This window comes from Grus americana, chromosome 1, assembly GCF_028858705.1.
Source record: "Grus americana isolate bGruAme1 chromosome 1, bGruAme1.mat, whole genome shotgun sequence".
In the NCBI taxonomy this organism is placed as follows: Eukaryota; Metazoa; Chordata; class Aves; order Gruiformes; family Gruidae; genus Grus; species Grus americana.
The window spans coordinates 150,413,096-150,436,319 of NC_072852.1; the positions used below are offsets into that span (position 1 = coordinate 150,413,096).

The 23,224-nt window shown below is 39.1% G+C and overlaps 1 protein-coding gene across 3 annotated transcripts in view; it reads left to right on the top strand.

Annotated features, from left to right (window-relative positions):
- Positions 1-23,224, top strand: part of NCK2 (NCK adaptor protein 2) — an 83,977-nt gene that overhangs the window by 10,103 nt on the left and 50,650 nt on the right. For 2 of the 3 annotated variants that reach the window (XM_054811951.1, XM_054811957.1), the window contains exon 2: positions 23,019-23,090. The gene's annotated coding sequence lies outside the window, so the exon portion shown is untranslated. The remainder of the gene's footprint in view (positions 1-23,018; positions 23,091-23,224) is intronic. The other variant, XM_054811966.1, reaches the window with a different exon arrangement.

A 23,224-nucleotide genomic window follows, 5' to 3' on the forward strand; every position in this document is an offset into this window, starting at 1 on the left:
GATGGTGATCACCTCTGCTTTGTGGCTGTGTTAGTCTTTTCGCTCCTCCTTTTCCATTTTGCAGTGTTTTGCACAGAGTTAGAACTGGGAATAGTCTTGACTGTGAGTGGATATGGATTGTCTGTAATCCATTCATATGGCAGAAATATTTCAAGGGGAAAAAAAATCACTAGACAAGACTAAAAAACCCCATATCCTGTCTAGCATGATTACACTCATCTGGGAATAAAATGAGCAAGATTTGACTGCAACATTGCAGTTAAAAGTGATGTTTAAAAATACAGTTGATGAGGTTTCTGAAATAAGGACAGATTATCCACACTTTTGAACCCTCGCATACAACGTTTCTTCTCCCGTAATTATGTTCTGGCATTGCATTAAGGTATTGGGGTGGGCTCCCATATGTTTTGGTCAGTAACTGTCTTTCACTAAATAAAAAGAAGCATTTTCACATTGAGAAAGGTCGTGAATGTTTTCCATTGTTTTTGTATCATTTTCAGTGCATTTGTCTTAAAATACTATAAATTTACAGAAGGCTAAAATTAATGCTGTGGTGCGTAACCATCCTCTGGAGATGTCTGTATGTTCCTGCAGCTGCTGTGTGAGAGCTATCGTCATATGTTGTCTTGAATCACGCAGCCCCTTGCTCTAATCCCTCTTTCAAAGCATTCGAATCCGCCTTTTCCCCCCATCTCCATTCTGCTCCCTTTGCAGTACCAGGGGGGCACTGGTCATTGCTTTAGAAATGCAGGTCTTGTGATTAATTCACTTTTTCCAAGCGACTTGGAGGCTGTCAGGTAGCTGAATGGCATCCAGCTGCTGTGTTATGAAGCCCCTTGTCTAACGGTCTGCTGTTAAAAAAAAAAAAAAAAAAAAAAGTTGCTGTGGACGCTATCGCTCATGTATCCTTCATGCCGAAAGAGTCTTTTCATTAAATTAACAGCTGTGAATAAGATTTGGATAAAGATATTTTCATTCTTGTTTTGTTGGCTCGCTATTCTAAGCATGCAGTCGCACACCAGTCACAGAAATGAGGTTGTCTGCTTGCTTTATCTGCTGAGGCTGGGAGTAAGTACATGGTGCCTTACAGGTTCTGCTGTTGAATGTCATGTTTTCACTTCCTACCTACATATGCATATGCCTGCAACCTGGTGTTTGGGAATGATTTGTTAAATCTGAACTGAATTTATGAATATCACTGGTCCAAATTGGAGTAGGATTTACCAGTGTGAACTGACTTTGGACTAAAATGAATTCTATAAAAATGACACCGTACTTTCCTTCCCTATGTAGCGGTGTCCTCCTGCTTCTCCACGCTTTATCCTGGGAGAGGGAGAGCTGCTGTAGTGAGAAATGTGTGCTGAGGTCCAGCGTTGGATCTCAGTGCGACAGTGAGTTGGGGGAATAGCAGAAGCAATCTTACTTAGGTTTTCCTGTTTCCCAGTAGCTGGATATTCTCTTTTCAGTAATATTTCTCCAGAATGTTGCTGCTATGAAAAATCTCTGTTCTTCAATACTGAAACATAGCCCGGGGTTTTCAGCTTGTAGATGTGCTGTAATATACTTTCTGACAATCACCGATTCTGAGGCTTTTATATGCAATGCCAATCTAAAACTTGGAAATTTCTGAGGGTAGGTAAAGGAAAGTGAGCTGGAGAATAGCAATCCTGAGTTTCAGGAGAGTTAGGCAAGGAATGCATGATTTACAGCTAGTAGTATTGAATGTGTATGTAGCTTTTTTTAAAAGAAGAAAGTTTCATTTGGGCATGCTTCTAAGATTGGTTTTTAAAGTTGATTCTTTGTGCCTAGCAGCTTTTGCTGCAAAGTGGACATAATGCAGGTTGCTGAGTCATTGACCCTTGTAAGCAACAATTTATGTATCTTCAGCTTGTTTAGCTTCATACGAAGAAACAGTAGAAAAGTGATATTTATATAAAGTCACTAGGTGAATAAACTTGTTCACGAAGGAAGAACTTTAATTTTTCTCTGGTACATCTAATTTTTTATCATTATGTGTGGACTTACAGAATGTGCTCAGCTGAGATTGATCACTGGTGTGTGAAATGACCAAATTATAACAATGGAGAGTTTTCTGAGGTGGGTAATATATTTTCATATGTAGCTTCCAGCAATGAGTTTAATACACTGAAGGCCACATTTTCAATGCTTCTGTTATTGAAATGTAGTGCTCTGATCGTTTTTCTGCTGAACTTCAATTTGGAGCTTCATCTGGAAAACATCCAAGGAAAAAAGCATCAAAGCAAAATAATAAGAATTGTGTCGGAATGCAGGAAGATCTTTAAGTATAAAATTAAAATATGCAGCAAGAGTATGAAAAAAAGTGCATAGAACACCTTAAAGGCTAAATCTGTAAGTAAGAAAAGAAAATAGCTTTACTGGCACATACCTTGAAATTGTAATAGTTTGCTAACCTTGGGTACAGGAAGTAAACTTTTACGTTCTTACTGTTTATAGCTTCATTTCCCATCTCGAATCTTTTGGCTTTGCTTCAGCTAAAGGATTGTTACCATTTTAATGATAGATCCCCAAGGAGTATATTACTACCTGCAGAGCTCTGGTTCGGTCCTCTGCTCTGGTTCAAAGCCACCAGGTGAACTCTTCCAAATATTTAATCAACTGAGTTATGATACTCAAGCCACTTATGTTTAGTTAACTTTTCCAAGGCTTAGATTTGGGACTTCAGTAAGAAAAGCACATATGTGAAAAAGAAAACTGTGATTAAAAGAAGTGTATGCGTAGCTGAGACTCAGTTCTGTCTCTGTAGCATTTTAGTTGTGACAATGTGAGAACTGCTGTTCTACATACTTGTGTCTGTCTAGGATAGCTTGTTGCCAGTGTAGTAATAGCTGTGGGAGGATGGTAGAGTGTGTGCAACTCCAATAGTGGGCTGCTTTTCTCTTTTCTAGTCCTTCATTGAGGAATATGATACAAGTTGAGTTTCAAACTGATGGCCAATATATTTTTATTGTAAGAATAATTAAAGAAGAACTTTCTTCTGTATTATCCAGGAACACCTCCATCTATCACACTGAAGTCATTCTCTTGCTTAGGCTTCTTCCCATGTGGGATTTTCCTTTCTTTGCAGTAGGTCTGGAGCTGTCAAACACAGACTTGGGTGGTTCTTGAATTGTTCTGGCAGCATCAGCAGGTAGTTTCCATGCAACCTGCAAAACATATAGAAAGTTCTTTCTAGGGGTTTTATTTGTTTTTATTCTGCCTTGCAATGAATTTTAAAACATTCAGGAAATTTAGCATGCTTTATTTGTCTGCTGGGCACAATAAAATTTTGCTGTAGCATGTGAAAGCTCAGTATACTTAAAAAGCCCAGGTATTGGCTGGGAACAGGGAGAGATCTGCTCATCAATCTAAATCTTAGCAGACATGGGGATTTTCTTCACCTCTTTTATTACAGGGGACTCTTTTGCTTGTTTTAGTTTCTACATTGTCTGTCCAGCTCAGCCTACGCATTTTTCTTGCTTTTCTAGGAATAGCTTCCCTTGATGGCAACACCAGTGGCTGGCAGCTCTGTGCTTGTTACGCCTGGGGAAAAAGCCCTGGGTTTCTTAAAGCCCACTGCCTCTAGCAGCAACGGGCAGAGACGCTGTCACCATTAGGAGATGTGAGCGGCAGATATGCCGCACTCTTGCCTCCGGATAGCTGAAGCACTCGTCGGCTGGAGCAGCCGAATGGATCCTGCTCTTGGATGAACATGATTGATTAGTATAGTGGAACAATATCTGTGCTATGTTAAATATCCCAGTTGATGCTGCCATAAGTTATTTAGGTGCTTGCAAGTGTTCTCTCCCAGTTAGGGTGGAAATGCTCTTGATTTTCTTTCTTATACATAGAAACCTTGCAGTAGGTTTGGATTAGACTCTGATTACAGAATCACCTATATGTTCTTGTCATCTTTCCGGTCACGTCCCCATTCTGGATAAATGGTATACGTACACTGTCTCCAAAACAAATTTGGCTATGGAATATGCACACAGGACATTCTTCAGAGACTCTAGGATCCACCCCTCTGGAGTAAGATTTTTTTTTTTCTTGATTTCTGTGTATGTTTCGAAACAAAGTACCAGCCCCAAAGCAGCTCTTGTCAACAGAGTTATTACTTGCTGTTAATTTTCATCCTGGGGTAAAAAGATGTGTGCTAAGATAAGTTAGTTTCAAGAGGCAAAATGAGGAGGAAAGAGAGGAAGGTAAAACTGAGCATGCCAGCAAAGGTGAATGATTCACTGTTTCCCAGTATCTTTGTTGAAAAATACTATAATCTGTGATTCCAGCCTTGAAAGAAAAAAGCAAGGAGGAAGGTCATTCCAGTCATGTAATGTCATTTGATTGTTGCTTGTTAATCTCTGTTTTCTTTCTTAGAAAAAGAAAAATGATTGTTTCTTCACAGATTGCAAATAGTGGAAAGCTGACATCCCTGGAAAGTAGAAATAGCAGTAGAAGGATGAATTAGTTGCTTTCTACCTACAGTACAGGATTTGCTCACTTTGGCAACAGCAAGATGTTTAGCCTAGCTCCGCCAATTTATTTTTTTTTTTAAATCTCACTCTAATTTGCTGAGTTTGGAGACTGTCTGATTATCTCAGCCAGCAGGAGAGCCTTATTTCATTTTCAGGTTTAAAAAATAATAAAAATCTGTTTGCTAATTGTTCTGTTATTTTTTTTAAAATGTTACTTCCTGACGTGCACCATTAAACTTTGTATGCAGGAATGGGAAGAAGTAATTATTTCTTTTTCAGTTGGTTCACACTGAAATAGCCATAAAACTCTTGATCCTGATTCTCCACTGTTTTGCAGCTTGTAAATCATTTACTTTGTGCTCCAAGTGCAACGTGTTTGCATAATTCTAGTATTGATGTTGATGTATTATTTCTACTTCAGTCTCACTTAAGGCAAGTGTAAATAACTTTAGAGAGTTGCAAAACAGTAGGGAAATGAGCCTCCACAAGCTAAGGCATCAGATTTATTTTCTGGGGCAAATGAAGAGATTCTTTGAAGCCTGATCAAAGCCCAGGCTCTACAATTGCGTGTAGTATGAAGTTGGTGGTGTTTGAGCTGGATCTGTTGGCTTCAGGAGGGTTGGTGGTTTTCTTTCTTTCTTTCTTTTTTTTTTTTTTTATTGGGGCTTTATATCTCTGGAACCCATATTCAACATATTTCTGGAAATGACAAATGCACTGCCATATGGCACGCCAGATTTCAAGCCACTTCGAGGTGTATGTGTGAATTTTAGAGTGCCTGGAAGAAATGAATGAAAACCACATTCTCAATTTTATCTGTTGCCGAGCTCTGTGGGCAGAGGAGGGGGGAGGCTTTGAAGTAAATTCTGCTGGAGGGATTGCATGCTTATTTCTGAGCTGCCATCCTAATGCAGCAAGGTGTAGACGTAATTTATGTTTCAAAATATGCACTAATTTCAGCAGGACTCTCAGTTTATATGCTGCTGTGTTTATTCTGGGAGATGCTAAGAAATACAGAGCATCCTTTTGCTACTGGCAACTCTGCCATTTTCAATCCTTCATTTCCAACCCTTTTTTGTGCCTAAACCTCTCTTTCAGGCTTTAATGCCTGAATTTAATTCTTAGATATTGTTGAACTGTTATTTCTATATAAGCTGTGTCTCCTTAAAAGGTTCTGTATTGATTGTACTTCATGAGTAGATTTCTTAAGCTTTTGTTGGTTAGTAAAAGCTGAGGAAGCATTACTGGAGATATTTCTACCAGGGTTATTTTAAATCATGGAGACTTTATGAAAACTTTTTAAATGCAGAAAAGATGTTTGAGGAATTTGTGTCAGGTTTGGGTTAGACAAAACATCTCCTTGCGAAGGGCAAACTAATAAGGTAGTTCCTTACTAAGATCAGTTGTGTTCAAACTTACACAAATTCTGTGAATTTTCTTCAGAATCAAAGACAATGAATTTTTAAATTTTCTTTATATAGAAAAAGGGAGGAAAACCCCCTTACTTGTGACACAGATAATTTGAATGATTAATATTTTGGTACGGTAGTTGCTTAGCTGGTAGAATTTCTTAAAATTGATTCTGTCTTCCTGTAGGAATAAGAAAGAGTTCACAGGGGAAATCATGTTACTTTACTAAATCCTTTCCCCCAATTTTTCTTTTAAAAAGTGTTGTATCTTGATACAGTAATTGTTCATAACCGCTTGCAACCCACAGCTCTTATACTGTTCGATTTGCATGGACTCCTAAGGCTTTTGATAAGGTTGTGAGTTTCCTCCATGTTAGATCATCTCCATGGTTCAGTGGAACTTCTTGTGTGCTGGTTAATTGCCACTTCTGACCTTGAACGAAGGCATGTGTTGTGCGCTCCAGTTGCAATAAAAGTGTGACGACGAAGGGATGGTATTCAGTGATGTAAAGCAGCAGTTTTACATGTGTTTATAATTACCAACAATTCTGATGTTCTTAGTCACACAGCTTTCTGGTGGAAAAACGTTCTCCTTCCTCCTGGAAAATACCAATTCATTAGGCCTATGTTAATTAATAAATCAGTTTGACGAGGATGGATCTTCTGGTCAAGGTCAAGAAGCGGGAGGCTGCGGTTCTCGCCGGCAGCGGGCAGGAGGGCCAGAAGCCGCTCCTGGGACCTGGGTGTGCGCGTTGCTGCTCCGGGCGCGGGCAGCTGCCCCTGGTTGGAGTGCCGTGGTCAGGAACGTGAATGGGGTTCCTGATGCTGACAGCACGTTCTTCTGTGGGGGCAATGGGTAACTGTCTGAAAATTCAGGGAGACTTCTAGGAGGGGAAGACTATATCCTTTCTTTTTCTCTGAGTGAGCTTTTTTTTTTGTGTGTGTGTGTGTGAAATCCATCTTCAAACGATCATCTTTCCGAGGCAAAGGATTTCTTTTTAATGTAATTTAAGCAAACTTTTTTAATACAGAATCTCAGTTCATATCTGTACTCCACTTAAAGACTTCTGGAGTATAAATAAAAAACCCAACAATAATAAGACATTGTTATTTGCTTTTGAAATTCTGTGACACCGTATCTAGCATTAAGCATGTATTCAGTGTAATGTTTCTTTGTGATCGAGAATTTGACGTTTCTGAAATGCAACTTCTGGGATTTTTTGGTAGGAATAAAATAAAAGACATTTTAGAGTTTTTAGCTTTATCTGTTTTACACACCAAACAATTTTTAAGCATAATGTTCTGTGTCAGAATGGTAATACACTTCTCAAATTTCCATCCATGTAGAAACTGGGTTTGAAATGGTTTAAGAGGAGTATTAGTACATCGTGGATTTGTTAGTTAGGCTTCTTTCTTCATATCTTCATTTGAAAACTCTTCTCCCACTTTTTCTAGAAATGCTATGTGTATTCACATGTTAAAAGAAACTGAAAAATCACAAAATGAACAGGTAGTCAGACATTTAAAGAATCGCTGCACGCTAAACCTTTTCGTCTTGTGTCTTTGACTTGGATCAGAATTAACAACAACAATCTCTGCAATTCTTCCCTTTCTGAAAGGCTGGCTCAAATTCATTAGTATTTTATCTTTCAGGATTAGAGTTTAAGCTGTCAAATACAAAACCTTAACTAAAGCCTGAGATCTTTTGGCGTAATACTCAGTGTAGATGGTCTGTGTTTTCCTTTATTGTTTATAAATTTCCTTAACTTTATTATCTCTGAAATTTCAGTGTATCAAAAAGGATGTCTGCACCTAGGCTATTACCAGCCAACCCTTATTTTCTGTCAAATTGTTCTGAATATTTTAAAAAAATCTGTTATAATTAGTGGTTATTTGCCATCAGCTTAATTAAGAAAACTAAACTCTGCATAGCTCTTCCATGAGTGTTTTTCCTTCCCTGTCTGTGCAGGGAATTGCAAATTGCGTAAAATCTTTCTGCATCTTTTTCAGTGTTGTTCCTCTTATGTTTTGGCTGCTCTTGGCCTGTTTCTTCCTCCGCTTTTGCAGTGCTCAACCTTCTCACAGCAGCCTCCCACTCTGTATTGTACGCAAGGTGTGGAGTCTTTACCAGCCACTTAGTAAGAGACTACATGTGCAATCCGAGCTCTTGTTTTGAAGACACCAGCGAGGAGCAATTTGGCAGATCTCTCTGCAATAAAATTGAGATGTGATTGCATGCTGATCCAAGCTTTAATCTAGATATCGCAGGTAACGGCAGTAATGAAGATATGATAGCATGGTCTAGCAACCAGGATATATCCCGGTAGATTTGTATTCTCTTTTGCATGTTGGTACTGCTTGGAGAAGCTCTGTAGACCTGATGCAGACCTCGTTCTGCCCTCAGGCCATTGATTTACAAATATTTTTAGTTCTGCAAGTTTTCTTGAAACCATAGGTGTATGAGGTTTTATTGTTTTTTGTTTGGTTTTTGTTTTGCTTTATTTCGGGTTGGTTTTTTTAGTGAAGAAATGTTTCATAACATTTTGTGGTGATTAGTTTGAGTCAGTCTTTTGAGTTGTAGGGTAAACCCTGTCCTGCTGAGAGTTACAGAAGTCCTGTGGCTGATTTTTGAGGACCCCACAGTCTCATTCTATTTTTCAGTAAAGCTTTTGTATAGGTACACAAGATGCCTTCATAGTTTGCGGATGTGTATGTATTAGTCTGATGGCTCATTCTTTAATTTGACATCATAAATTTGACTGAGTAACATGTGCCAAGAACTTTTCAAAGCTGGTGTTTATGTCGGATTACTTACTCTTCTGCTTGCCAGCGTAACTCTTCTTGAAGTAGCAGGTCTGGGCAGTCCTCCTGCCTTATAGCTCTGGGGAGAGCATTGAAAGGAAAAAGACAATTTTTGCCTGTGGGTATATTAAAAGGCTGGAAGAAGAAACAATATCACCCTCCTTTGAGGTGATTTGGAGCTTTATTCAAACAGGAGGCGTTTTCACTCTGTGACAGCTTTGAGTTTGGTTCTCAGACCCAGGTGCTCATTTGAAGCTCCCATCAGGTTGTACTCTGCAGAAAAGAGGAGTCATGTTTTTGTGGTGAAGCCAGACAGCTTTTTTTTTTAGGTGGCAAAGCTAAAATTGGCTTCTGAAACATAAGTTATGCAAAGTGTGTAACATTTAGCTTTACACTTTATAAATGTAGCACCATCTTCTTGGAAACTTCATTACTGATCCATAATAGGCGTAGAAACCCAAGCTAGGGAATTTTGGTGGGTATATGCTCTGGAGGGTTGCTTTTTTACCCCATGTTTCCATTGAGTCTCACAAAGTGAGATGGTCCTCTGCCTGTAATAAAAATAAGTAGATGTGAATTGCTTTGGTCCATGCACATTTTGAAATGCTGAATATTGATAGACCATTCTTGAGATCATTAATGCCCATCATCAGCAGGAAGGGTAAGGTAATTTTAGTTGAACAAAGAAGTTTGCACATGTAAAGTTACTGCAAGTTAGTAAAATGTGAGGTGAGAATTGGCATTCGGCAGAGGAATGAATTAATGGTGCACCCCGTAAGGGGCAGAACCAGTACTAGAAGCTGCATCATGCTTTTTGTCCTTGGTGTTCCTTCACTGTCATGTTTATTTCTGACTGTTGGACCATCACCAGAATTTTGAATCCTGTTTGCACAGGATATCTGTTTCTGGACTGATTTTTTTTTTTTTTTTTTTTTTTTGCTACCATATGTCAAATGTGCTAAGAACTTGAAGCTTGTTGCAATGCTTTCTGAAGGTACCTACTGCCTCTAAAAATACAGTAGCTATAATTTAAGCACTTGATATGTTTATAGTCTGTATTTAGTCTCTAGCTTTGAAAATTCTTGATTTTTACTGGGAACTGTTACTTTATATTTGTCAGGAAGAAAGCACTCATGGCATCTGTGACACCACTGATTTAAATGGAAGGTTGCTATAACTGATATTGCAAAGAAAAATTGTGTGTATGCTTTAGCAATCGACAGTGGGTTTCTGAGACACTCTTAGGTTTCATGGCAATAGGTTTTGTGTTCTGAAACACGTGGGATGTTTGTGCTCTTTTGCAGCTCAGCAGGTGTAACTTCCCAAGAGAATAAGTTCTTGTTACAGGATCCGTATTTGCCATCATAGCCTACTGAAAGAAATGATAAAATACAATGAAAGCAAATATAATTAAAATCCAGTAGAAAAGAGGGGAAATCATTCCACCTTAAAAGTAAACCAGAGTTTTCAAAATTATTTAAATATACAAATACAATTTAGTATTTTCAGTTCTTTATTAGCTTTAAAAATAGGAGATGATACCCTTAGCTTCATCTTCAGGCTTCATGACATTTGGGTCGTGAAGCTTCATATTTTTGTAAGTGAAGTTTATCTTCCTTAAGGTCTGTTATGTTGCTTAAAGTTGCTGGCAGAGTTAATTCAGGGTCTGTGGTCTTTGGCTTTTGTTGTTCCCTAATGTGGCTTGCCCATAGTTTTAGATATAAGGTGAAGATAAATGGGAGGTAGTTAAATGGGAGCAAAAAGCAAAGCAGTGGGGAAGGCATTTTAAAGGGCATGCAGAAAAAACCCGTGAAAATACACTAGAAAAGGCTGTTATTGTGTAATATGCATAGGGAAATGCCTGTCTTTTGCTTCCTTTTCTAGCAAAAGGGAAAAAATCAATAATGTTGCTGTCTTTATAATCTTCTCTGCACAGGGAAAGCTCTGGCCCAAATCTTCCTATTCTAATTGCAGAATTGGAGCACAAACCTTGAAATGCCTTAATTACCCTCCCTTCCCCCATCAGCATCCTCTCTCCCTCAACCTGGAACTTACCTGTTTCTCATGGTTTTACTGACTATTGGTGGCAGGCATGTAAAGGCCAAAACTTAATAAAATTATAACTAAAATTGTTTAATGGGATGACTGAAATATTTAAAAGTCTGTTCTTGAAACTTTGAACCTTTCTTTCCTAGCAACAGAGTAAGTGTCTGGGGAATATGTTTGAAAGTGGACAGCATATGTTTTCCTGGCTTTTGTTTTTTAACAACAGATCATGTGTTTAAATGTCAGTGTGACATTTTGATTTCTAGCCTGCATGAGGAAGATGATTTAGTCAGGTCAGCTATTAAGAAACAGCTATTCAACAAGGCTCTTTTGCATCCTTCTGAGAGAGCTTTGACTGTGGCGACTGCTTACAGCAAATGAGGGTTTTTTTGGGGTTGGTTTTTTGGTTTGGTGGTTTTTTGGTGGGTTGGTTTTTTTTTTGCATTCCCAAAAGGAAGGGTAGACCTGGACATCTCTAAACAGTAGTCACTAGGTAGTGAGACAAGCTCGGGAAATACTGTAATGAAGGTAGGGGGGCACATGATTATATTATATCCATAAACTAATTGCACTGAAGCATTAAAGTATTCAGAACTTCTGAAAGTTGTGCAAATTTACTTTGCAGTGTTTAGCAATGATAGTTTTTTACATCCAGATAGGATAAGAGCTTAGCTAAAAATGCCATCATCTTTTCAATACTCTTCAGATTAGTGGGGTTTTGTTTCGCTCTCCCCTCTTCCCAACCTTCCATTACCCTGTGTCAAAGGGTTCCTTACGCAAGAAATCTTAAAACACCAAAATCATGACACCTTTGAAATCAATGTTGAATTTGCTAGGTAGTGGTTGGTAGGGTTTGCATGTGTTTTAAGCATTAAGCACTGTGACGCACTTCTGTGCCGCCAGCAGAAGGCTCAGGTGTTTGAGAAGCATGAAATAACTATGGCCAATGGGCTTCTTCAAGGGAGGGTGGGAAGAAGCGGCATTTCCCAAGTCACCCAGAAATGCCTGGCAGAGAAAGAGAAAATTCAGAGCTACCTTCCTTGTGAATGAGATTTTATTAAGCTGTGATTGCCACCTATGTCATGCTGTAAAGATGGTTGAAAAACATGCTGATGCTCATTTCGTTCAGTTTATTGTCATACCGTATGGGATTTAAATGAGACCTAATACAGTAGTAATTGGATTTGCAGTGCCTGCGTGACATAAAGGAGGATTCATGGTACTGTGCTCGGTGTCTTCTAGAGAGCAAATGCAAAAATGAAATCTCTCGTAATAAAGAACTGGCAACAAATGGATTCCTTGTATATATACTTAAAATTAAAAAAAATTAAAAAAGCTGAAGAAATTTGTTCTAGGATTTGCCAAAATGTTTGACAGCCTCATTGACTGCGTGGTTCAACTGGAAGCTATTTTAAATAAACTGTGTATCTTTTCATTGTAAGAATATACTCACAGTAAAGTATATTAACAAGTTTAGTTAAAATTATTGTATATGATATTCTAAGTTATGCTTTAACGTCAGAAGATGTGTTGGGTTACTGATCTGCATTTGGTCCAAATTGGTAATATTCAAGATTGCTAGCTTGCAAAGGGATCTCTGTGCATGCCTCTCAAAATGATTTTGACATTAAATGAACTGAGCAGGTGAAGATGGTAGCTGGTCTTTATTGGCACTGCTCTGAATTAAGACTCGAGCTCTGGAGTGCAACCCTGTATTTGTGTATTACCCATTGCTTTGAATTTCTTTTTGAATTAGTTGTACACCCTAGAACTTACCAGATTTTGACCAAAAAAAGTTTCTTATTTTCAGACTTTTTTGAATATCCCTAATGACTGTGCTCAGGAAAAAAATAAAAAGTAGCAACACCCCCCTCACCTTATCCCCCCCCCCCCCCCCCTTAACTGTGTGAGTCCAGGTGTAAGAAGCACAGTCTGGAATGTGCAATCCTAAATCTGGGCCCGTTCATAATGAATGCTTTACTCTGTCCTGAACTGGCTATCATGCTGATAGCAGAAGCACTCGTAATATATGTACAGTGCATGTTCTATCCTTACCTTTGAAAGTGTTCTCTCCAGTATACGAACGGATTAGAGTTAGAAAATTTGTCTAAATCAGTCCACTATTTTTCATTGTGATTCACTTACATTTATTTAAAGGTTTATTTATTTAATCGTAATAGAGATAAAGGTTTCTAGTTAGAATGTAGTTACTAACCAGTATGCATTGCTTCAGTTATTTGGCATGTGCAGTTTTTTCTTTAGTAGCAGTCTCTTGAATAGTTTCATTTAAGAAACAGATAAACTTGTATTTATCTGTAGTTTCAAAAGCAGTTATTTTAATATGCCTGCAAAGAAAGAAACAAAAATTCTTTTATTTTTTTCTTTGTTGAATTAAAAGGCTATTCTCCCCCTCCCCAACTTGATAGCTGTCTTTTTTAAAACCGCAAATGAACAGAACCCCATGGCAAGGTTCAGCAAACTGAAATTGCCACATAATTAAGCAGTAACACTGACACTTCCAAGGCAAAAGGGAAATCAGCAGTTACAATGGTTTAAGGAAAGCAGCAAAAGCAGCAAGAAATCATGCTCTTGAATTAAAAGCCCCAAATACTATTTGTCACTGCTGCTTAGTACTTAAGTGAGGGAGAGTATTTTTTTCTTTTATGTAGGTTTTAGATAAATTTAATTTGTGCTTCTGGGAAGTTGGCATGTTCTACTACTACTGTTAATATTTGGTTGGGAAAAAGAAGTTTTGGAAAAACCAAAGTGGTATTGGAGGTAAGCAGAAATCTTTTTAATTATTGGAGTCAATACATCTTATTTCTAAGAAGAGAACCTGGAAGCTATTATCTTGGGGGGCAAATTTGGACAAGTTAATTGGCTTTGACCTTTTGCCAGATGTCTAACAGTTCTTTTTCTCCTCTCCCTTGCATCCAGATAAATGTCATGCCTTTAGGTTTTTGTTCCCTTGTTCTGGTTTCAAGTGTGGAGCTGCTTATGTAGCTAATCTGCGCTTAAAATTATTTCCACTTCTAACCCCAGTAGGACTCTCTTTTGGGGTATTCAGACAGAATTGACATAATTGGATTTCTGCCCAGATACTGTATTTAGATCGCTTTGGAGATGTCATTAATTTGACAGCTGCCATAGGAAATCTTTGTTTTGACTATTGTTACAGGGCCTGCAATGTTTCTATTGCATTTTCATTTGTAGTCTGCCACTGAATTGGCGTGATTAAAATGAGTAGAATAAGACACCATCAAATGTGTACAAGACATGAAAGGGAGAAAATCAGTGCTGAAAAACCTCAGAAGGCAGGCTGTTGCCAAATTTTATTTGGGTATTATGAGATTTTGGAATATCTAGTTATCTTTCAAATAGCAATAATAGCAGCGCCTGCGGCTAGGGCTGCTGTACGCTGCGGTGGAACCAAAGCTGTGTTAATGTTTCTCTTCTTCTTGTCAACCTAAAGCAAAGTTTATGGGGCGGTTCAGCCAAACACTGCTTCAACAGTTTCTGACGGTGAACTTGGAAGAAAAAGCGGGTGTTTTGGGGGACATTGTGTTCTTGGGAAGTAGCGATCCTAGCAACTCAGGTGTTTGTTCCTTTATGGGGATCTGAGGAACCTAGCGGTTTTGTTTTGACCTGCACGTTGAAGGTGCCAACCTTGGGGACTGCCATTCTGCCATGTCCAAAGAGGACAGTCACGGTACCCCATGTCACCAACTAGCATGTACCACCTACCAAATCGTATAGGAACCAAAACCACTTCTAAGTTCCAAGTGTTTGTCTTCCAAGAGACCTTTGGCTCTTAGTTGCAAACCCCTAGTTATGATAGTTTTGTACTTGAAAAGCATTAAGTTTGTTGTTTTTCTTCAATTGGGCCATCAGAGGAAACTCAGAAAAACTTTAAATCTGGAATGGTAGTTTTTCCCAGCCTTTGATATACAAATGTATCAGGACAAAAATGCCTTACCCCTCCCAAGGAAGATTGTTTTCATCAGTGCATTACCGAATTCTAACACTAGGTACTATTTGAGCATATCCCAGTTTCAGTAAGGGGTTTTGTGTTGTGATCTTTGGGGTTTTTTGGAGGGGTTTTTTTTTTTTTTTGGTTGGTTGGTTTTTTTACTAATGGGTTCCAGTTTAATGTCTGTTTATGTGAGTTCTGCACCCTTGTGCTTTTCAACATTGTAAATGAAATACCAAGTTTGAGTAAACAATAGATCTTTCTACTCTTTCTGCTGATGGTGGTTGAGAAAGACTTCTTCAACTTGCTCCCTCAGCTGAAATCGTTATAGATTTCTTCACCTGAGGGCCGAGGTGCCTGGACTTTTCTGCCATCCCTTCGAAGTGAAATGGCTCTTGTTCATGCTGACAGTACTTCAGATGCAGTTTGCCTGAACAGATTAGGGCAGAGCTTGCATACTCTTCAGAAAAAGATGTTCTACTTGGACAGTAATGCCCGCAGCATCGTTGCATACTCGGTAGCTGTGCACCTGGAGGAAGGGTAAAACCCAAATACCCTCAGGAAAGAGGCCCAGGCACATGGAGCGATTGCTGCAGCTGTTGGTGATGCTGCTTTTACAGCAGGTGGGGAGTGCCTGGACCAGGCCTCCTCCCATCAGCATAACCTACCCAGTTGCCACTTTGGTTTTTTAAGAGTTTTCAAGTTGTTTCTGACAACGTTTTCCTTGAGGGCATCAGTTAAGATCTGCTCTGTGCATTTCTTTCAATTCGCTGTATCTGCCTGGTGATTTCAAAAACAACCAACCGACCTTGGCCTGCCCCTTTTAACATCACCTTACCCCTATATTTTAGCACTGAGACAATAGTGGCACTATTATTTCAAATTCGGAAGTGCCATGTTGAGTGTACACACAGAAAAGATTTTCTTTGGACTAAGAAAGAACCAGAACCGGAGCTCTAATAAGGGTTGCAGTCAGCCTTTAACTTTGAATTGCTGGTGGGCTAGGCCTGCCTTACTTGACTCTACCGTATTAGTGATCTGTAGTCTCTCTGTAGCCCCTGCTACAGTCCATTTTCTGTTACATCTCACCCCAAAGCAAATTTTCTTTAACTGTATAGATGTGAGATTTATTTGCTTATTTTACACATTCGTCTCCCTAGCCAAGAGTGATAACCAGGCATCTCTGCTTAGTGTTTCTCTGATAGTGAGTTAGCGTTGCATCCTTCTGTGGTAGCTAATTCATCGGAATGTGTGGTTTTCACTTCTCCAAAAGGCATCTGTGAATGCTGTTTTCCAGTGGAGGTGTGCATTGTCAGTAATCTGCATCTGCAGATTACTAGATTACTGTAAAGAATATTTTAATATGCTGTTTGTAGTCATCTTTCACAGCCCTGAAATCCACAAGTATTGAATTAAAAGCTCTGAGTTTACTAGAGAGGTTTAGAAGAACTGTTATGATTCAGTGAGTCGTATATTTCTTTATGTAAAACATTTTAATGGCAAAGATGCAATAGGAAAAATAGATTTTTTTGAAGAAGCTGCTTGGACTGAGCTGCTTGTCAATCACTTGGGCCCTCAAAGATTCTGAGCTGATTTTACTTAATGGAAAAGACTGTCATTGTGCAGGTTTTACAAACAAAAAATTGAAGTATCAATCAGAAAAAGGCTGAAGTTCCACTGGAATGAATTATTAAGCTACCTGTACAAAATACTAATTTCTAAAGAGCTGAAGAATGTTATCTAACTAAATGCTAAGACGTTTCTAAAAATCAAATCTGTAATTTGAATAATAAAGTGTTCTGTTAAGGAAACCAGAATTATTATCTTGTGTTCAAGCCATTGCCTGAGAAAGTCTAAGGTTGAAGTCTAATCCTTTCTTTTCCTTAAAGATATTACGATACAAAGTTTAAGAGCAGCCGTGGTAGATATAGTTCTGTTTCTGCTTATCTATCTGCAATTATAATTGGTAATTCAGGTCTTCTGGCACACATTGATTCTTGAGGTGCTTAGAGCTGTCCTAAGCATAAATCAAGACCTTTGCTTCTGCTGCGTGGGCTTTAGGGATATTTATACATGTGTTTGCGTAGCCAGCTTGTAAACCCTTAAATAAGGAAAATTAGAAAGGTTGTGAGTTCCTATTCCTTATTGTAAATAGAAAAGAAAAAACATGGTAATTGAAATAAAATTAAGTTTGAATACTTCAGCTCTCACAGATGGCTTGTGAATAGAAATGCTTAAAAAAACTGGGACTATTTTGGTGGCATGGTACCTTTGTTGTGAGCCTCCTTCAGCTTGCAGAGAGTGGCTGGACACGACTTGCATTTATTTTGATGCTTGTTTATCAGTCTGAAAGACAGATGTGTGGGGCTTTTTGTTGGTTGTAGGGTTTTCGTTTGTTTTTGAGACTGCAATATTACCTGTCCTTTCAAAGAATTTGTAGCCTCGCTGGGGGGAGGCTTCCTGGCCTCCCATTCACAATTTCTCTGCTCTGCTTTGTGGGTTTTTTTTCTTTTTCTCATGCAGGGTCTGCCCTGGAATTTTGCAGCTCAGCATAATCAAATTTGAATTAGGTCAATATCAGTAAGTATCAAGATGGAAAATCCTGCTTAAGCCAGGAATTTAAAAAATTGCATATTACAGTGAGTTTAGGTAGTAATTTGGTATCAGTGTTAGGTTTTTTAATAGCTCAGACTTTTTGGGGAAACTTCTAGCTGAGAGAATGTAAGCAGCATGTGATTCCTCTTAATAAAATAATGTGAATCTATACAATATATGTTGTGGAATTTTTAGCAGATGAAGTCACTAACAGATGTAACCCTCCTCATTTCTTTCCAGTTTAAAAGGGTGCTAGTCATGCATGTATTTGGATTGCAACTACAGAGGAAGCTGGCAATGGAAGTTGGTTTTTGAAATACAGTATTTTTTTAAATGCTGATATTATTTAGACAATCAACTAAATGAGTAGACTGGGAGTTGGTGGTTATGTGAGTAGATGTAAAAAAAAAAAAAGTTCTTGTTTTTTTGAAAATGTATCATAGGTACACCAGAGTCTGCAGAGGATATGCATTTGACTGCAGGAGTGCAATGAGAATATAGGTCAGTGTAGCCTCTTTGATTGCATGTGGTTAAAGTGTGAGCCATTGCACGCTTTCTCTAGTTTTGTTCCTCTCCCTACTCCCCCAGGTATATGTTTATTTAAAAATAAAAAATAAAATTGTTTGAGCAACCAATGATATATGTCTAATCGCTTCCTCTTTGCTACAGACAGCATGGCTGGGAGGTGTACTACAGCTCTTGCATGCCAGGTAGGAACACAGAGAAGATACACAACCTCCTGCCTGTGCAGTGTTCAGAAGAGACCCAAATTTCTTAGGCTAACCCTTACAGCCTCTGGTGATAACTCCAAACCTGGACTGCTTAAAAAAGCCCATTTAAACACAGAAGTTTGTCTTTGCTTCAAGGGCTAGTCTCATTTTCACAGCTGGCATACAGGCTTAAATCTCTCTGTGTTTAAAGCATCCAGCAGTCTCTTCTGCATGCAAGGCAGTGAACCTGTTCTTGTGCCCCATTTCACTGGCTTCCTAGCTGTTAAGGAACCACAATCTTAAGAGAAGAAAAGCTTCGAGTATATAGCATGAAGGGTTTTTAATTTTTTGGTTTGTTTTCAGAATGTTATACACATTGTAATGCAACGTTCCAATTTGCTGATTTTTTTGAAACCTTAAAGATGTGAATCCAGTCTTGCTTTCTGTTTTCTCCCTGTGTTTCATACTTAGTTATAAGATGTAGTATTCAACGAATGCCTTGACTGGTCTGAGTTAAAGAATAGTTGCGTATTGTAACGTTACCATTTTCTTACCTTTAGAAGAAGGTAATAGTAAGTGTGTTTTATGAGGATATATATGACTAGGAGATTAAAATACTAAGCATCTACTAGAGTCTTGAATAAACTTGGTGGGTTTCTTTTACCTTTAAGCAAATTCAGGCACTGAGCTTTTGAGTACTTAGGCTGATCTGTCTGCTGCTCTGTGGAACTGGATTGTGCTTGCCCAATTGTCTGCATAGTTAAAATATTTTGGACATAGCCTATTTTGATGTAACTTCATTTGAAATATCTGCCTAATGGAGAAGTCTTAATGGAATACTTTAATAGCCCAAAGTGGTTACCTGCAATTGCTCCAGCGTATTTCAGTCAATTACAAAGGCAGGCAATATTTAATGTTGGAGTGGAGCTAGATGGTGTAATGAACTGGCAGATTGCCAGCTTGATCTTCTCCACAGGAGAATTTGTATTAATGTGATGCTTTTCATTTGTTCTCCAGAAGGTCACTAGTAATACGTCAATTGTTGAATTTTATCATCGTTATCAGAGTCACTTGAATGCCTTACCATTGGAGTTAAAATTCCCACTCTGTGCAGTACAGGTTTATGGTCAGGTCATTCTTGTGTATTAGCACATTAAGTATCAAAGAGATTATTTTAGCTATTTCGTGTCAGAATTTAAATAGGAGGTGGTCGGGTATTGGGAAGAGAGCTTGAGAGAATTGTCATTGAAATAGTCACTGTAAGGCTGAATCTGGATTTTAGCCATAGGGATAAAGAAAATGGGGCACATTAGAGCTATTAGTGAAAGGAAAGGTGGTTAATAACTTTGGATGTTACTTGTAATATAATCATTACAAGAGCACTAATTTATTCTTTAGGTTGTAATTTTTAAAGATTACACAGTTAAATATAAATATAAGGTGCTTATTGTATTAGATGTTACTGATATTTATCTGCTGGTGCTTGTTTGCAAGCATCAAGTTCAAACTTTTATTTCTGACTATTGAAAAGTGCTTTTTACTGTGGGACTTGCATAATCCGTGTGTAGAAAATGAATGAGAGTGAGGTTGCTGTTCAAACGTAGACAAATTTGTCTTTCTGCCTTGCACATTTGTAATCGCATGTTCCTCCAATTCCTATACTCTGCCGTGCCTGTTCCTTGTCGTCATCTTCTGTTCCTCTGCTCAGACCCTCATGGTAAACGTGGAATGTGAAGGCAGTCACGAGTGGTAAGGAACTGTGGCGTTTTGCATGCAGCAGGGCTGGCATTGCTGCAGTAGTATTGGCATTAGGATTGAAATACGATAAATGGACGTCACACTAGATGTTGCAGAAGTGATGGGCACTGGTGATAACATGGGATGCGACTGCCCAGCCCTGTGCCTCCATTTGCCTTGCTGCCTTTCAAAAAAGTTGTTGACTTCATTTGTCAAGTTTTCTAATGTTGCACCGATTTGTCTTTTGGGTGGACAGTCAGTGTTTGCCATGCGTGCTCCCAGGCTTTCGAAGGTCGATGATTATTTTGTACTCTCAAAGTTTAACTATTCATTCCTCAGCCTGACTTGGCTGTCAAATACAGCTGTTGTCTAGAGTTCTTGCTGGTAGGACCTAGCAGCAGAGCCAGAAAACCCCACCTACGGTGCAAACCCTCTGCCTGGGGGCAGATAGCCCCAAACCCTAACCACTGTTTCCATTTACTGCCCTTTGAGAAGGAAGATCTTGAAACCGAAAGATTGTTTCAAGGAACATATTTAAAGTATAAGCGAATTATTTGTGGTCCAGGTTTCCATCCTGAGTTTGACTCACTCTGCAAGTCACAACGTTGCAGGCAAAGCTTTGGGCCGCGGGGGTGTGTGACGGAAATTGGTTACTCTTCTGGTGAAATGGCTCTTGGTGTGACTTCTAGCAGAAAACTCCCTCTGGTTCTTCCATAGCAAAGTGAAGATTTTTACTAGGAGAAAAATAGAAATGGAGGTCGAAATGCAACAGAATTTTGCCCAGAGAGGACAGAGACCAGTCTGCATCTTGCGCTCGTGTGTCTGTGAGATAAACAGAGTTTTATTTCAATCAAAGTGTTAGTAGGAATGAGGTTTTCTTGTGCATGTTCTTCCTTTGACTCTTTGCGCTGTCACCATTAACATTCTGAGCTACTTATAATGTATGTTAATTGAGCTGCAAAAATAAAACCATTCTTGCTGTACAGAAGGAAGTTAGCATTGTTATATGAGGTAAACACATGACTCATTCTTTTCTTATGTGTTTAGATGGAATTCAGACTTTTATTTTCCCCAACTGTACTTCCTCTCTTGTTGACTAATAAATACAAGGTTAGTTTTTCAAGTATTGATTATTAACAGTACTGGTTTTCAGCTCACTTTCAAATGCAAGTTCTATACATGAACGTGCATTTGTGAAGGTGGGAGCAATAATTGAGAGAGGTGTTGGCTATTTCTTTAAGAAACAAAAATGAAAAAAAACCCAAACCACAAAGTCAGAAGCTTGGTACAGTACTTCAGTGGTGGATGGTAATGGGCAGGAGATGATTTGTAAGGTAGGAAGGGGAAAAACAGTACTCTTCAGAAGATCTTGTAACAAAAAATGAAATTACTTTTATTTTCTCACTTTTCTCCCTTAATATTAAAAATGTTCTTGCATTATTAACAGGAGAAAAACATATACTGCAAAACATCAGCCCGTAGGAAAATAGATCTGCCCTGCCTCAGGGTTTTAGCGTTGCTTCATTTGTTAAAATATCTTTCCCATTTACTTGAGACCTGTCTTGTAATTTCAAATATAGAGCAGTTTTCAGTGAGGTCTGTAACTGGGTAGGAAAATTGATATAGCCAAGTGTGGCTGCCCACGGTCTGGGTCCGTGGGAAGCTGACCCCCCGGGTTGGGCAGTGGGGCAGCAGCATGGCAGAGGAGAAGGGGGCAGGTCACCCTCCAGTCCCATCTGGTCTCTTCTGTCACAGGCCCGCCTTCATTCCAGCACTGGATTGGATTAGGAGAGACTTCTGTTTGAATAATTTTCTCACAATTCGTCCCCCTCTGTTTTTTTCACCTTGCATGTTTTTCGGAAGGGCTGGCAATGCTCTGGCTCCCCTCCCAGCTGCTGCGGAGCAAGGGCTGAGTCGCCGGGAGCTGAGGGGCAGGGGCTTTGTCCCCTAACAATATGTTTATGCTTAAATTTTTGTCGAACTGTGGGTTTAGTAGTTCTGTTACTCTGCTTATTAACGGGTAGAAGTCTAAATCTCACTTTTAAACATCTGTGCAAGGTATTTTTAATATATTTGTCAATACTTTTTTTTCCCCCTTCATTGTGATGTATGGCAACATTGGATGAATTGCTCCTTTAATAGAATTTCTTTGTAGGATGCTTTTGCAGAGTGGCAACTGATTGAAATCTGTTCAGAGAAGACTTTGAACAGAAACATTTGTGCATGAATGGCCTCAAGTTGAGTAGGAGTTGTAATCTGTTGTCCTTATGAGCTCTAGGGCCTGCAGCACAGGAAGACATTCAGAATTTTTTCCTTCTCTTTGAATCGGATCTTAATGGGTTTACACTGCTGGAGTGTGTCAGACATCTTATGGAGTTAGAAGCGTCGTTAAAAGCCAGAAACAAATGTTTAAACATTTTGAAATCTCTTCTGAAAGGTTACTTTTGTGGCTAGGGCAATGAGGGCCGGGAGGGACCTCTGGAGGGTCCGCAGCCCAGCTCCCGGCAGGGCTAAGGCCGCAGCTGGGGCTGTGTCCAGGAGAATTTGAGACTGCCTGGGGAAGAGCGCCCATCGCTTCTCAGGGGGCACGTGGCCATGCTTAGCCACCTTCATGGTGAAACCTTTCTTCTTTACATCCAGTCAGAATTTCCATTAACGGAGTTCTCCAGCCTTCTGACCAACTTCACTGCCTTCTCCAGGACACTCTCCTGCTGGGTCAGCATCTCTTGTGCCAGAGGGCCCCAAAGCACATGCGGCAGTATCCCGATGGATTACACATCCAGGTGTCTGCAAGCGCCTCCTGGGTGGAAGTAGTTGTGTCCTGCAAAACTTGTGGCTATGCTTTTGCTGATGTACCTCAATTTTCCACGTGTAACAGCATTTCCCTTTTCTTAGGAAGTTTAGGCAAGTTAAACTGACCAACGTGAAAGTAAAAGAAACAGTAAAGAACAGCGCTTTTTTTTCAAATGCAATCTTTCTAAAACTTTTTCTCTGTATTGTGATGGCTGGATTTGTAGTTGCTTTCTTTCCTAGATGGTTTGGGTGGTCTGTGGTTAAACTGACCTTGTATTCATTGAGAAAAGTTAAATATGAAGATGGATTCTGTTTATGCCAAACAAGTGGATCAAGTTAGAGCCATTCTGCCTGCACTTCAGCATCTCTTAGGAGATTTTGATAGAATGAAAACTAAATTACCTAGCTAAATTTGTTCTAAGTTTAGTGCTGAAACTAAAATATGTGGTGTTTGTTGTTTCAGACAGTGGTGTACAGAACTTTGTTCGAGAGTCCTGCCATTCACTGCCTGGATCCTTTTAACAGTGTGCCAAAGGTGAGTGGTTCAAGTTCAGTGGCTATTTTCGTAACTAAAGATAACAAGTGAACTGGATATATTGCTCTGTTTTGCTTTCATGTAGCGTAATACCTGTAATTTATTTATTTAATTTTTTTAACTGCTGGATGGAT